Below are 16,645 nucleotides of genomic sequence, written 5' to 3' on the forward strand. Positions count from 1 at the left end.
CCCACGCCTACGTATCTCTTAGTGGAAACTGCTCATGACGTGTTACATTCAAAATCTAGCCTTGTTGGTGCTAACATTGTAACATGGTGTGAGCGGAGATTATTTTTGTGTGTTGTATCTGTAATTGGCCATCAGGCTGTTGATACAGCACACAAATAATAAAGAATTGAATTGAATTTTAACTGACCCATATTGAAAACAATCAACGGTTTCGTGGTTATTTTGTCATTTTTGCATCTGGCATCGTATGATTAAGCTGATAGTCAAGGATAACAAGTATCTGTCAGCGTTCCATATGCTTTATAATCGATCTATATTTCACCAGTGGGATCCATGTATTTCGTAATGCATTCAGCTTACAACAGCTGATGTTAGTGGCCGATAAATGTAGTGCCTTAAAAACCGCGTTTCTTACAGGTTAATTTTGTAATTTATTGCATGTTTACACATATGTAATAGAATCAGCTGTGTAGTTGTTACTATTACCACTATTCCACTACTACCACCACCACAACAATAAAAACAACAAACACTTCTACTAAAAAAGTAACACAGAAGTAATAATTGCAAAGACAATGATAGCAATCTGTTGCTAAAGGTAACAGTTACTGAGACAACACCATCAATTACAAATGTTAGTACCAGGTAAAAACCTGTCAAAAAATAAGAGATAATAAAAATATAAACAGTAATACTATAACCGCAACAAGAAATTTAGAGCGCAGAAAAATAGCCACAGAGAACTTACGCTAGAAGTAAGACATTGTTTCATAATTCTGAAACCTCAAAATATTTTTTTATTAAAATAATATTATATTCCTCCCAGATGAAGGTGGATACATTGTAAACTTGAATTGCGGAATTACTGTTCTTTAGCAGGCCCCATATTCCTGCCGATGTACAGACGAAACGCCAATCGCTAACCGTGGCAATACCATTCAAAACGTAATTGCAGGCCATATTCAGACACAATGACCCTCTACCATGGCCTTGCCTGCCTCAAGTCAAAGTCAAATGGAGTATCTGCTATCCAGACTTGTCATACCCCCAGATACGACACTTCTTTGAAAATGTTGACCAAAATTTCACACGAGTACCCCCTTCAGAAACAACTGTTTAAAATGTACTTCAATTCAATATTCAAGTGTTTCTTCTAATTCAGGCATACCACATTTTGACAGTCACTAACTTACTTTATATAATGTCTTCATAATAACAGTGTATTCAACAATACATAATTAAATTTCATTTATGACTTGAAAATAATTTCCAGTAAAAACAAATAATATTGTTTAAATATTATAATATTTTGCCCCCCTCACAGGGAAGGCGATAATAAGTGAGAGCCATTATAGCTACCCCATGGGTTGACCACTTATCTCGATTATTTTGTTGACCTTAACACACGCGTTAGTTATACTTGATATAGTACTGACTCCGCCCAGAAGAGTACTTGAAAAGTCATTTGTCGTTCACTTGACAAAGAAATTCAGTCCAATGTACAACAGACTTCGTTAACGCCGTCACAAAAGACAATCACTAAATTCTATTTTGGAATATTTCCTGCCTTCCTGTTGGTTCCTCTCGTTTATGTATAAATATTAGTCAGAATTTTTGTTCGCAAATGATCTCAACTTATATCTTTACCGTATAACGAAAGGTCATGTTTCACCCCCACAAAACATCAGGTCAAACTTTAGTTTTATACAATTTAATCTTTACTATTTCAGATTTGAGAGGGGAAGATTAATTATTTTTAATCTGGTGGTAGTATTCACTGAATTCAAACTGGTTTTAACTTCTTCCTGAACGAAACTTTGTCACATTACAATACGATATTATCCTACGTTGTGATGGCAAGAGGTAACATATTTGCACGAACTTTAAACTCACTACTTAAATCTATTACAGTTGTTTATATTAAAGCAACAACAACGATATAACTGTTTGTAGCTTACCTTGAAGATCAGTGTCTGATAAAAACTGTGCTGAAACTAATACACTTTACAATCATGTATTACACGCTAACAGTATATCCACCATGACAACTTCTATGTACTAGGTGCTGTCTAGCGGATAACGGATGAACTAATTAGGCAGGAAATAAAAAAAAAAGAATGCTGGATGGCGCGAATGTTGAGACCGAAACAGGCCAAGCCCAGGCATTATCATGATGATTATTATTAGACCATATCACAAGAGCGGCCTTATTGCAGTGTTTGACTGTTGTAAAATCGCTCTTATTTTATTATTTCGTATTTAAACAATACTGTTACACTTTGCGTGAACGTAAAGCCCAACTTTTCGGTCCACAAAATTGGAAACACATGCGTAGGAAATAGAGCCTTCTTTCCTGACGGAAGTCCTTGGTATGAATTCAGTAACACGTATTTTTTAATTCATCTAACAGCTGTGGGATTCATGTTTGAAAGAATTTTATTATGTAGCACGTCTTCTTGTTTGAATCTGTTCACTGTCTTCCATATGGTGGAGTTACAGATACTATTTACGATATAGTGTAACTTGAGTCACAGAGAGAGACGGGAGGGGGGGGAGGTACTGTAGTCAGTCCATCATACTACCTTGAAACTGGTCCTTCATTCTATTAATACAGGAACGACAGAACTACTCATTCACACTGCATCAGTGTGACCAGCTACTTGACTGTTGTACCCACGTCAGTTACAAACTTTGTAGCAATTACAGCTTCCCGAGTTCTAGTATACTTAATATTTTATTGACAAGAAAAAAGAAACCTATGAAGCGAAGAGCTTTTACCTTCTGTAAGGTTCTTGGCTCGGACGCAACATGCCATGTTTATCGAGCAGCTAAACACAACGGTCTTTTACACACACTTTTTAAATGATAAAAAGAAATAACAACGCTTTTCAAATGATTCCATGTTTAATTTTGCCTCCACCATTCGTCGATTTTGATAATATTGAATTTATTTGTGATTAATTTAACGACACTGTTAGTAGATAGGGTTATATATCATCGAATGAATAATGAACTAGGAAGTATACGAAAGGAAGCGATCATGGCTTAATTTAAGGTACTGTACCGGGATTTTTGTGGACTGAGGAAGACCACGATAAATTCTGCATAGCCGGCCTTCTGGTGTAGATTATAACCCAGGGCCTTCCGAATATGAAACAGGTATCCTAACCACTCGACTGCGGAGAATTTGGATTCCAGACTCTAACTAGAACTTAATTACAAAGTATCAATTTGGGCGGAAAAGGCCAATTACGATTGGTCTTAATCCTAAGAGTCTAAAGAATTATGCGTACGTAAATTTACATATGCTGCGTTAGGAAAGAGGTTCCATAAAAAACAGTTTTAAGTTTTTACAGTCTATATTATTCTTTCACATTATGCACAGGTGTGTTATACGAAAGCAAATATGTATGTCTTCCTTTTTTACTCCTTTAATGTTTTCTCTTTTTCCTTTCTTTTTTCGTTACTTCCGCCCTTTAATTAGTTTCTTCTATATTTAAGTAAAAGTGCGTTAGAAATTTAATCTATTAAAATCTGAACATTCAGCTTCCATGCATTGTTTATGACGTAGTCATCGGTATTAATAAAAAAAATTAAATTGCAAATATATGTATGATGTAGCCATAAATTAATTAGCTTAGTTAATTTAGTTAAACCGTTTCCATTATGCTAAAATGTTTCATTCCTAAGCTTGAATAACGTAGTATATTCCTACAAGTGCATTAAGACCACTTGTTCTGACAACACGGCTAGATTTACCCTCAGTGGTATCTGAAGCCTTGTCCCGATGTATGCGAGACATTTCATACATTACCAAACACGGGAAAATACAAAATTGGTTTAGAATTAAAATGTCTTTGTATGAGTAACTTGTTTATACAATGCAGGATTAAATCTACACATAGTTTCAGATAAAATTAAAGCTGAAACCACAATATTCAGAAACGCTGATTGAAATCTTAATAATATTGAAATAGTAAAATTATTTTCTTCGGACATTATAACTGCGTCAATCAAAATATGTACAGCGTTTTGCAGGCTATCTCTTTTTCCATATGCTTGTAGTACGATAGTATATTTTAAAAAGAGAAATAAAAGATCCTATTTATGCACTAAACTTTTCTCTGCAAGTAAAACCATTTTTCTATCTGCAAGTGTTTGGTTATAATAAGATGACGGCTTTCAGTCTTGACAAAATAAATTGAACTGATGCTGGTTAATGTGAATACATTTATATTTTACTTTGATATGAATGCAGTTAAACTGCATCTAGTTAAAAATGGAATTTCTCTAAAAACATTAGACCAATTTAAACTAATGAAATACTGGTTTCAAGCGCATATTATGTATCCTGTAAGTACAGAATAAAAGTACGAAAACCTTACATTACAGCGAAGAAAAATAATTGTTAAAGATAATTACGTTTTACAGCTCGGCAGTCTTTGCTTTACGCTACCTTGTTACTACGGAACTAGGATATAGTTTTATGTACGTAACCTGACAACAACATATAAGAAACATGTTTTAGTATGAACTTAATTAATTGCGTGAAGTTCCTATAAAAGCAGGGGCATACTTATGTTTTCCTTACACTCATTACTTAATTGCTGATGTACACAAAAGACCCCTTCACGATTTTTCTAGGAATGCATTTGCTGTGTTAACCTACTTCACTGTTCTACTCTTTGTGTGGAAGGGGGCTAATTAGGAGAGGATTCTTGTAAGAAAATTCACAGAATGAATAAAATAAGAGGAAATATTAATTTGTTCTAACCTAAACCGACGATATAATTTACAACATTAACAGTTACGAGTTCTAAACACCGAAAAACGGGGAAATGTCCACATGTTCCTAATGTGGGATAAATTGGATTATGTAAGAAATTATTATAAATTGTCTTTGGCTGACTTTAACTGTTTGTCATTAAAATCAAATGTACTGTTCAATTTCGGAATCAAATTTCTACGTCAAAAAGTGTTGAATGATAGGGCAATGTTAAATTACTCCCCCCTCCCCCGAACATCGTATGGAACGGCTCATTTGAACTCCTAGCGGGTGTCATCTTCGTTCGATGTGTCGTGCTCAGAAAAGTGGCGCACAGATTGAAAATCTTTTTCAAATAACCCAAAACCAATGAGATATGAGATTGTCACAGCAATGAAAATGTATATTGTGGTCAACTGGGTTATGACACTGCAGGTGGTTATCAACGTTTCGGAAGTAATTATCGCCTCCATCTTCACGTAGGCCACATTCCAAGTATCAGTACAATTTGAAAGCCCACAGCATAATCAAATAGTCTTTCACTCTCGCCACCACCAAAAACACGCTATCTTTATTCGAATAGGAGCATCCTGCCCCAATCACTCGTACCCATCTGAAGTTTCATAACCTCTGTAGTTGATATAATATGCACAACAAATGGAGTCTGGTGCAGACGCGCCAGCTCTGTTTAAGGATGTTTCTGCAGATGGCAGGCCGTTCGTCGCGTGCGCTGTATGGCGTGTCGCAGCGGAGACCATATATAGTGTTTGGGCTAGACAAACCTGCCTATGACCGATACTGCACACCACAGCTGCAGTTGCGCCGTGTCGCACGTGATTTGATTGCAGTCGGCAACATTACAAAAAAAAACTTCTGTGAGTTGTCATGTCTGACTCGCATTTGGAAGGTCGATTGTTTCAGATCCCGGGGTCGACTATCTCTGTTCTTCTCCACACTTATCGACTTACAATTTTAAGACTTTAAAGCACCACTTTACTTCCAATAATTGTATTTCTTCTCAGAAACGACTCGGAAAGACGAAACCATTTTAATTTGCACTCCTCGGGATGCGAACTCACCTAAATCTCAGCTACATAATTCAATAAAGGTTATATCTTTCCGTATATTTCGTTTCAGACTTAGCTACCCGGACAGAATCGCTAAGCCTAACATTATACATTCAAATGGTCCACATGTCCTTTAACGAATTCCTACACCTTATCATTAACACGTCACAGACTCAATCCGATCGTATTACACGCTCTATAACCTGTGTAGTTGCAAGAACGTCATTATATAACTAGAATCAATAATTTCATAGCACCGTAAGAAATTTTCTTGAAAACACATCGCTTATGAATCCACGAATTAAACAGTGGCCATCATGGGCTTTATTCAGCTGTCATGGACGTTAATAGGAGGACAACAATAATTTAATTAAATTAAATTCTCTGTGATAGTGTGCTGCATCAACAGCTGTACGGGCAATTAAGGATACAGCAAAAAAAATTAAAATAACAATAAACTAATTATAATAGAAATTACTTAATTATCCTGAACTGAACAAAAATTATAAACAAAAGAATATCACCAAAAACATAGTTACTTTTAAGTACGATTAAGTGAATATATCAGTTTATTTACAGAATGTACTTGGCTGACAGAGGCAAAACTCTTGCGTGAGGAAGTGACAGTGAACAGAAGAAAATATTTAATATCTATTAACGAATAGATCGATCAGTGTGCCCAACAGATTAGACATGTCCTGCATTCATCTCTGAAAACGGAAGCAGAACTAACATTCCAAATATCCGTAGTATTTAAAAACACGATGAATACAAAAAACAATTTTAGACAGCGTGTCACACCATCGTCAGAAACCTTCAAACTTCGATGTCGTAAGCAGTTAGCATATTATCCATGCGTTCTACTTGTCCCTCTCATCACATACTACTTAATTTGATCATAATAATGATATTTAGTACATAATACAATTTATGAAGCCCTCCATCTTCCTGAACGTACTAATACAATTCTGAAAAAGGAAATCTTTTCCTTTGACAACGAAACAGATGTTTGTATAACTGCTATACAGATGTGTTTGTGTGTACAAAAATAACTAACGCAGAGGAATTTCGATATAATTAACTGTAATGTCGTCATCAGACTAACGCTTCGGTAATGCATCTGTTATCATAGGAGTTACTGGGATTTTCCTTACGCAATAATTATTACAGTTACGTGCGTACTGAATTTATTTACATCTACTGACTCTTGAAATAATATTTATAAATGCCTCTGCGAATATAACATTTCCAAATAAGGATGAGTTTGCCCTTAGAAGATAACGCACTATGCATTGGTGCAACAACGATCTAAGAGAAGTTCTCATGAAGAAATTGTAGTTTCGTACTGTAATTAACGTATCAACTGTGTAGGTTTTATAACAACTACTAAAAGGATGATTATAAATAGTGTAAGGAAGTTGTTTACTTTTTTCTTGGGAAGAAATGAGGAAAACTATGAAACTTGTCAGACTATCAGGTTATGAACCCGGATCGTACAGAACATTTAGCACGAATGAGATCCACTACACAGCCACGTTGTGTCTTAAATGATTTTTGTTCAGTCACACGTGCAAATAACTAAATGTGATAAAATTTTGTGAGTGATTTATTATGATTCGAACAGCATGTCTTAGAATCTATGATATATAAATGTTTTCTGTGTAGTGTAAATCAAAGGTACGGCCCATTTGACAAGCATATAACCTTTTGTTTCCCCTGGCGCAAATCGGGACTAGTACAAAATTTGATTTTTGGTTTCTAATTTTACGAAACACACCGAACTAAAATACAGTTACGTTTCATCTTTGAAATTTCAATTTATTTATCTGCTAGCGTAATGTTACACGTCAAATAAGACAGAAATTAATCCTTTCTGTGTTTAAGAGTAGTACAGTTTATTTGAACCATTATCTTTTCAAATCGCATTAAAAATACAAAATTGATATAATTTCTTTACACAGTTTATTAATTCTGTAAACATCGTCATGGCGACTGAAGCAGGATTCATTCTTAAAGCACACACACACACACAAAACCGACCGCCAGACCCCACCATAGGCACCACCACAGCCTCGATTGCATTTCTTCTACCAGTGTTAAGACTAGTTTTTTTCCACGTCTCACAAAGTGATAAGATAATAAATAATGAACTAAAAATTATGTTGACGAAAGTGGTCGTGTCTTAATTAAATTCATTACTACAACACTGGGTCTGGAAGGAATTAAAGATGAACCTTAGAATAACCGGTGTCACAGACGATATTTGAACCCAGTATTTCTCTAATATGAATCAGGAGTTATAACCATCGGCCGCTACGTTAAGTGCGTATTAAGAAATAAATGAATACGGTATTTATTGCTGTGTGCTGGAACACGCTTTGATTTAATAACAGTTTACTGTGTTCCTCTTTTTAAATTCTAGAATCCCTGCCCTAAAATTAATAGCGTCTCTTTAATGCAACACCTCATGTTACATTTACAATCAGCGTTATCGTGTTGTTACGAATTGTGTGTGGCTATAAATAATCAACGCTGTTTTTGTAACGAGTGAACACGTGGTTAGAAACAGTGAACGACATACGAGGTGCGATCGGAAAGTTTCTAGACTGCGCCTATAAAAACCCGTACACTTATCTCAGGTATTAAATTCATCCATCACCCTCGAAGTAGTTCCCCTGGGAGTAAACACAACGATCCCAGCGCCGCTGCCAAGCCTGGAAGCATCCCTGGAAATCTTTCTTTGTCAGCCTGTCAAGCACCATCTGCGATTCTGCCTGAATATCTTCTATCTTCTATCGTCTCAAATCTCCTTCCCTTTAGCTGAATTTTCATCTTTGGGAAGAGGAAACCTTAGAAAGGAAGTTGGGGTCGGTTCTTGCAAGATCTTTGAGCTCCTGACAAACGAGAAGTCGATTCTGCTTCTGGTCCTCAGACAGGAGCCTTGGCACAAACTTGGCTGCGATGCGTCGCATGTGGAGTTCTTCCTTTAGAATCAGCTGACAGGTCCCATAGCCTATCCCAACAATGTCGCACAAGTCGTTGATGGTACGACGTCGATCTTCGTGAATGGCCTGCCGAATCTTCGTAACATTTTCGGGCGTTGTGCTCGAAGATGGTCGTCCAGAACGCTCGTCATCATCGACAGAGGTTCGGCCATTTTTAAAACGTGAATGCCACACAAAAGTTTGTGCACGACCCATTGCGGACTCCCCAAATGCTTGCTTTAGCATTTCATAGGTTTCCGTAGCCGTTTTGGCGAGTCTTTGGCAAAATTTGATGCACACGCCATTCCGAAATCGCAGGAGGGTCGGTGTAATGCACTACCAAAACGCCCGTAACTAAGAAACAAATGCTAATTCGATGATGCCGGCTGGCACACTGATTCACTATGAATGTAGGTCGCACCCCCTAAAGGCAGAAGCTCGTACTACATCCGGTTCGCCCTCTATTGACACAGTCTTGAAACTTTCCGATCGCACCTCGTATTGTCTAACTTCAGACGTGTGTAAATGAAAGTGTCGTTGTAGCACATAGTTCCAGGTTGAAATAAATGCCCTGGAATCATAAAATGAGACAGCTCACGATGTAACGCAATGACAGTTTTACACTTTTAAATACAGAAATAAACGATAAACAGCTCACAAAATTGCACACTGATCCTTCCAAATGAAATATGTCGAAAATTAAACAAAGTTCTGTCTGACATTTATTCCACATAATTTGTATGTTTTTACAGAGATGTATTTCGTATCTTATATTTTCACCTTACACCAATTTTTGAAGTCAATTTAATTAAAAAAAGTGCCAGAGTGGTACCCGGAACTCAAAAAGTGCGGTGTAGTTTCTCAAAACAAACTCGACTCAACTTATCTGAATACGAATAAAATGATGACGTCACAGTCATTACAAGATCTTTGGTTTGTACAAAAGCGATGTCTCTACACTGAAGTTTACATTACGTTTTGCATATCCATTTACAAATCTACCGCCTCGGGTTGATTGTAATTGACAGACCTGTTTCAGAATGTTTACGTAAAGGCTGAACGTTTAACCGTTTAAACCCTGGTGGTAACCATATATTCCACCTAATTTAACAATAAGTAACTCCATATTTTACTAACAGAGTGTATTTTTTTATTTCATATATTTATCTAAGTAAATAGTTTTTTATTCCTTAAACAGCATTAACCAATTCATCTTTGTAACGGCAAAGTGTTGTGTTCTCTTTAAGGTACGAACTGAGTTCTTAAATATTATTTAGACTATATTTTTGCCGCAAGGGCAGTATTTTCTGAATGCTTGACAAACCTAGTTTGCTTCCCCCCCCCCCCCAAAAAAAAAACATTCGTTTATACACGGGCCTATTTGAACTGTGAGTGTAATGCATCCTCCATCATCAGGGTGATAAGTTACTGATCGCCCTGATGATGGAGGCAGGAAGGACCTCTGAAACGTTGGTAAATTTCTACCAGACTACACGGTGCTACAACCGAGAAGACAGCCATTTTCGGACACACCACTGTCAGGACCTCAGATCCTACTTAAAATTTATGTTTTTATTCAATATTTTACGAACACGTGCTACTACTATAACATGAGAACGCTGAACGAACACTGCATTGTCTTCTTTAGTTATGTAACAAAAGAAGTACGTCAAGCGACGCACAAATATAATGTGACTTTCAAAATAGAAAACTTTTCGGACTTCGTTCCAATATATTTTAAGACTTGCTCAAACTACGTCACTGTGAATATGTGACGTCATTATTGGTATTGTAAACTGTCGCGCACAGAGTATAGACAGTTAATATTAGCAGGGCAATTAACTTTGAGCCAGTAATGTTGCAGTGGATAATTTAGACACATTATGAACTTGGATCAGTACCACGGTCCTCGCGTGTGCCCCAAATTAAAGGGACGCAGATGGACGCCGGATTTTCTATTACGCGGTGCTACTATAGTGTGTTATGTTTGCGGAAGGAACATAGTTTGCCGGTAGAGTGATTATAATCACTCTTTTGTATTCGGGTGATCATGGGTTCAATTCTCGTTACAACAGTCCGTCACTGGACTCTCACCTTAAGCAGATAAATATCAGTTCAACATATCCCAGCATATTTCTTTAAGACTCACTTCAAAATTATCCCCCCCGTCTACGTCAAGTCTTCCAATATGTCTCTTTCCTTCATGCCCCGTGCAAAATTTAGTAATATAACGATTTCTTACACTAAGTTGTTAGCCCCCAAGCTTGAGGATACCCCCTTGTCGACTGTCCACGTCTGTTTATTCAATATAATTGTGAAAATAATATGGAAGAATCATTAGAAATTATAGAATAGAAAGAGTGTACGAGGAATTGGTTTTGATATATTTTGAGATACTATCCCAGCATTCGACTGAAAATATTAAGAGGAAGAATTATAAACCTCCGTTGAAACCTCCTGTCCTAGTAACGAAGATGAAACGTGCGGTTTTTATCCAACCATTGCACCATAACATATAAATATGATATTCTGACTTGTATTGATAGCATATATTTCATATATCAGATGTTAAGGATGACACACTATTTTAAGACGATACGAAAGAAAGGTAAAATGTACACAAAAATAAAACAACAGAGCGGAACTAATTTGTTCAGTGAGACGTATTTCAAGTACAATACGAAGATGGCTGTCTTCTGGGATGTTGCACCGTGCAGTCTGGTAGAAGTTTACGGAAGTTGCTTGCTGCTTTGTGTAGTCTTCGTCACCAGGGCGATTGCTCTGATGATGGAGGCAACAAGGTCCTGTGAAAAGTCAGTAAACTTCTACCAGACTACACGGCGCAACATCCCAGAAGACAGCCATCTTCAGACTCGACACCGTGAGAACTTCAAATCTCACAATGTGCAGTCTGACCTAACTTCCGTGGTCAAAATATGTTTCGGACTTTTCCCAAAAGAAGTTTGACATTCCTGTAACTGAACCATTGAATTCTGTCTTTTAAACATGTCATTAATGGAATTAATTGTTCTACCAGCACTATATTTAACTTTGCTTGCAGACAAAAAATTACAGCAACTGTCACATCGCGTGAAAAAACTTGCGTGAATGAAGGTTTCTCGGAATAAAGTCGAGACGCTAAAACAGTTGAAAAAAAATTCTGTTGAATGATGAGATATGGCGTTACAAGCGTTTTAGATAGCGGTAGTAACGAAAAAACTAACTTGTCAATAGAATTCCGCTTTTAATTAAATCAGGTTTCATTATTATGTTGACAAGATGGACACCTGTCGCGAAACACATGAGTCTAGCCCCCACCACACCACACCAAATACATGTAGACACATTCGCTGAGTGATCTCTAGAGGTACATCGTCCAGTAATCACTGCATTTCGTATTGGTCCGACGTTAAACAGCCTGACAAGTTCATTCGTAAGAACACTACGCTATACGTTCAGGAAAAGTGAATGTCGAAATGCGTATAACGATTGTTCTAAAACCAGCAAAAATGTGAACTGCTCGTAATTATGTTTGAAGTCAGTGGCAAATGTAGTTTCATCGGTGCACGAAATCCACGTGAAAAGGTGCTAATAACAATACGCCAGTGGTTAAACGCCGTATTTGTCAGCTGAAAAAAAAGATTTGTTTTGATAAAAATCATGTTTATGTAAAATAGTCCATACCTTCATTCGATAAAGTCAAAAGGGACCGGTTGTCATCTGGCTATTAGCAGATGGACAGCATTCTACTACATGAATCACAGTTTCTTCAAGTTTTTACAGACCTACTGGATTTTTAGTCGTAGATTTGGGAATATCCACCCCTGAATCCCACTTAAGCACCTTAAATAGGATACAGCATCACGCGATTAGTAAATCACTGCTGGTGTTTTTCTACTGCAGCAATTTAATTTATATTACAGTGGCCATAAATAAAAAGAATATTTGTGTATTCTGCACTTGTAAAAGAGGTCATTGCTTCTGTCTGGAACGTTTACATTGGCTGACTCTTAGTATTACATTAACAGAAAACACGAGGAAAAGGCGAAACAAATGAACGAATTAAATGCGGTAACATCAACTCCAGAAAATTTTACGCTCGTCAGCTCCCAAAAGACTCCGTCACGCAGTTTAAAATGGCTGCAGCTCCGATAGGGTCGAGAATTGAACTTTGTTTAAACTACTTTTTCGATTACAAACCATCTTAAACGCTACCAAGGCACAGACAATGAGTCACAGAACACTCCAATTGATTTTTACAATGGAGACACTTTGTTTTTTTTATGGGAACCATATATTTGAAACATTATTAGAAATTTCGCGGATCGGTCAAAGTTCTATTTGTCTGTAGTTTATTTAAGGACGCTGCCAGCAGCTTAGATTATACAGCTGTGAAGTTTACAGTTTCTGGGTTGCGCCATACAGTCTAGAACATTACCGACATTTTAAAGGTGTTTACTGCTTCTATCATCAAGGAAATAAGTTCATCATCGCCCAAACAATAAAGGCAGCAAGCACCTCTGAAACGTCGATAATATTCTACCTGACTACACGGCGCAACATCCCAGAAGAGAGCCATCTTCATATTCGCTGTCGCAAGAACCCGAAATTTCACCTTTACAGCACTGAATAACCAGACAATTAATAAATAACGAACTACAGAGAAGGCTAGCTTGTCTTCGGACCGGGATTTGAAGCCGTGACCCCCCACAATACAAAGTACAATGCTAAGGTCTCGGCTGTGGAGTTCAGTGTAAACCGGTCATGTGTAACGATTCCATAACACCGCTAAATGGGTAATTCAGATTTGCTTTAGAATTTGTAATGATGTTATGTTTACACAAATATGGTTATTCAATTTTATTTCTGTAATTTAACAACAGGTATCAAATAAATATTAAATTAGACTAAAAGTGTATTTTCTGATTTCTTAAATGTACAGTTACGATATACAGAAGCTCTGTGTGATCTATTCAATGCGAAAGGATAAGTTATTCATGTGAAGGAAAGTATAATGTTACCTTTTGAGGGCGATGGGGCGAAATTGCACAATCTTAAAAGTCTGCATTGGGGGTGAGTTATCAGCTTCACGTTCAACCCGTCATTTCTGCCCCAACGAAAGAAACCGCCTCCGAGAATGTAATGACGTTCTAAACGTCCGGTAGACAGCGGGGCACGGTGTACACGTGGGGTATTATTAGTCATCGCAGTTCCAATATGAGAATTATAGAAGTCAGTACGTTTTCCATGAATTATTTTAAAGCAGATTTATAATTTGTTGGTTAGATACAGTTTATTATTATTATTATTATTATTATTATTATTCTTTCGTCATTTCGTTTCTACGTACAGCTTATGTGATGGTTTCCCAGATTGAAGATTGCTTTCTTCTGGGTTGTTGCGCCGTGTAGTCTGGTAGAAGTTTACTGACGTTTTAGAGGTCCTTGCTGCCTCCATCATCAGGGCGATGAAGTCAGAAGACAACACTCTTCTTACTCACCGTCGTGAAAACCTCAAATCCTACAAATCCCAGCCTGTGTAGCCATCATTCAGGATTGTAGAGACATGTAGAGCCTTCATACTATCATTTACCAAAAAGACGATTAGGTCTTAAATGATAATAAATAAGGAATAAAACCAGAATTTACTTCACAAACAACAGTAAACAGTGCGTTGCTTTTATCGCAGGCTTTATAGATTGTTCTGTTTAAATGCTACGCGTTTCCTTATACAAAGTACTTCTGGTATTTAACTTCTCGGTTCACAAGTCATTACTTCGAAACGAATTAAATTTAAATCTTATTTTTAATTTTGTGTTGTCTAGTCCGGTACAAGCATCAGCTGACCACAAAATTTGGGAACCATACCCGAACGAAACTAAGTCATCATGGATTACTGATTTGGTTTTACAATTCAGTTTTTACTAAATCGTATACGCTTTTATTAATGTTCCTAATAAGTTAACAAGTGAAGTGAAAATGCAGGTGGTTTATCTGAAACAAAATTTCAAAACGTTCCTACAGGAAGTGAGGAATAAAGTAAAATCCTGCTAGCATAGCCGAATTTATTTCCAGATTCGAGTACATATCACCTGAACGCAAGCCAGAAGGTTTCTCCGCTGAGCTAGTGTACAGCAACAACGCATGGACCTGCCACACTACAGAGCCGCCACAATATAAGTTTACAATTGGATTTGTGTGTCAGAGGACGCATCGCTCGGTACGCAATGTCCTGCATCCGAGAGACCCGGATTTAGTACCACTCGAGGTCATCTGAAGTTTTTATTAGCTCTTCTCAATGTTAAAAGGCCAATACTGACCTCTGACACCCTCCACTGTCCCACCGGCCTTACAACAAAATACCTCGATCACTTCCAAACTGCAGCGTCAGCTCTAATTTGATTAATTTCATTTAGTAGACTGCTGTTTGAGAAACAGTCTCAGTTTGTCAAGATTTTCCTTAGTTTTTGTGGAATCATAATGTTTATTACAGTGTGCACAAGAGCCTACAACTGGGTTCCCTTACGTAGTCAGATAAACAGACCCTCATATCCTACTGGTTTAAGACCTATTGCAATCATAAAACAACATTATGATGTAATATAAAATATAAACAAATATTACAAACAGCAAATTATTTCACTAGACTCACCCCAGAGCAGAGCGCTAAACATACTAACTCATAAATTTCCCTCACACAATGAGAGAAGTTGCGTCCTTTTCGATAACACGTGTTCGATTTTGTTCGGAACTTTTCGGATGAGCCAGCTCGCGTTCGGATGGCGAGCCGAGCGGATGGTTTGCGCCCTATTATAAAGTTCATATGAGCGAATATCACAAAGCGAGGACTGATTCTGTTTGTTAGACGGGTCACATTTCCTGCGCTGAGTATTCGTCTAAGTCTTGTTTACTTTAAACTGCAGAGTTGGACGAACGGGGTGAAGATACCTGAAGATTGTGGTATAATCATGAAAGAGGTCGTTTATATGAACTCTCAGTAGCTTGCCGCATCGAACGAAGAATACCGCATTCCAATTGCTTGTTATGTAATGTGTCAACGGTAGATGCTTGAAGTTCCCAGTTCTCTTTCCTTGTATGGTATAAGACTAGCAGATGCTGAATCAGTACAAACGTTATGTAAGTCATTGATTGAACGTTACGGTTGTGATTTCAACACACGCGAATTTGAAACTACACACATGGACAATATTTCTGTTCTAATAATGGTATAATTTGTACAATGAATACAGGTACATGTATTTATATGAACACTACAAAAATCACCATTTCTTCCTTCCTTAAAATAAATTACTGAATAAAATTTGAATTATTTGTTGTCAGTTAAGTACAGTATAGCCGTCCCACTAACGCCATGTAGGGGAGAGGACGTATAGCTCCTACTCATTCTTGATCTCAGCACCAGATGGGTCAGTGGTCAGCATCACGCCCCGGCCGTGCTTTACCCCCGGGAAAGGACCCCGGTACCCATTGGATAGGAAGTTGGGTGGGCCCCAGAGCCGGTCTGGACGCAGAGGCTAGAGGGAAAAAAAAAAAAAAAATCTTCTGCCCCCGTCGGGGATCGAACCCCGGTCGTCCGGTCCGTAGCCAGTCACTATACCGACTGAGCTACACCGGCTCTTTGTTATGTCATTTCGTAGTTAATAATTGTAACTATGTGTATATTAGATTGATTCTCAACATGCATCTTCAATAAATAAAAAAACAATAACAGGATTATAATGTTAACAGACACATTTCATGTTCTGCAATAAACAAACACTGAATCATTCTCAGTTATCATTAAACGGAGGATATTAAAATCAAAACTGA

General features: G+C 37.4%; 2 protein-coding genes and 1 long non-coding RNA gene across 27 annotated transcripts in view; 1 reads left to right on the forward strand and 2 right to left on the reverse strand.

The window, feature by feature from the left end:
• Atg10 (Autophagy-related 10) overlaps positions 1-16,645 on the reverse strand; it is a 507,888-nt gene that overhangs the window by 289,647 nt on the left and 201,596 nt on the right. Inside the window, exon 1 of one of the 18 annotated variants that reach the window (XM_022061632.2) lies at positions 1,959-2,059. The exons of 16 other annotated variants lie outside the window; for them this stretch is intronic. The gene's annotated coding sequence lies outside the window, so the exon portion shown is untranslated. Of the gene's footprint in view, positions 1-1,958; positions 2,060-16,645 lie in introns of those variants that run through there. One more of the 18 variants, XM_022061633.2, reaches the window with a different exon arrangement.
• The window catches only part of vn (membrane-bound neuregulin protein vein), a 209,416-nt gene that overhangs the window by 20,122 nt on the left and 172,649 nt on the right, over positions 1-16,645 (forward strand). The window lies entirely within an intron of this gene.
• Positions 11,668-15,937, reverse strand: LOC147873731 (uncharacterized). The gene is made up of 3 exons (XR_015535384.1): positions 15,468-15,937; positions 14,167-14,397; positions 11,668-12,445 (listed from the first exon to the last, which is right to left on the reverse strand). It is a non-coding gene; the product is annotated as an uncharacterized LOC147873731 (long non-coding RNA).

The sequence above is a fragment of the Zootermopsis nevadensis genome, unplaced genomic scaffold (genome assembly GCF_977971745.1).
Source record: "Zootermopsis nevadensis isolate Lab colony 2312 unplaced genomic scaffold, Znev_1.0 Znev_ptg000016l, whole genome shotgun sequence".
Classification (NCBI taxonomy): Eukaryota; Metazoa; Arthropoda; class Insecta; order Blattodea; family Termopsidae; genus Zootermopsis; species Zootermopsis nevadensis.